Below are 558 nucleotides of genomic sequence, written 5' to 3'. Positions count from 1 at the left end.
GGGGGACAATAGTACTGGGTGGAGCCTGAGCTAGCCCCTCCCCCTCGACACCATCAACATCCCCATGAATAACCTCTGCATCAGGAGGTACGGTCCTATCGCGACCCTGGGTAGCTATTGGTACTTGACCATCCACAGGTGCTGCAATACGGCCCCTACCCCGACCTCGAGCTCGTCCCCTACCTCTACCTCGGATAGTGTTCCCAGAAGCAGGCGCAGGAATAGGATCCTGACCACCACTTGCCGATGTACGATTCCTCGCCATCTGAGAGACAATGAGATATCAAGATTAGAATTTCTACAAGGTCAAGTGTGCACGATAATGAATAAAAGAACAGAATATTTCCAAAATGTCTTATAGCCTCTCGAAGATAGGTATGGACGTCTTCATACCGATCCGCAAGACTCTACTAGACATTGCTCTTGTACTCTTGAGACCGATGAACCTAAGGCTCTGATACCAAATTTGTCACGACCCAAAAATCATGAGTCGTGATGGCACCTATATTCCCAACCAATAGGTAAGCCAACCAACATATTTTAACAAACTTAACTAAC

Source organism: Solanum pennellii, chromosome 8 (genome assembly GCF_001406875.1).
Source record: "Solanum pennellii chromosome 8, SPENNV200".
Taxonomy (NCBI): domain Eukaryota; kingdom Viridiplantae; phylum Streptophyta; class Magnoliopsida; order Solanales; family Solanaceae; genus Solanum; species Solanum pennellii.
The sequence above is the reverse complement of the archived record's forward strand: the minus strand, read 5'-3'. Positions refer to the sequence as shown.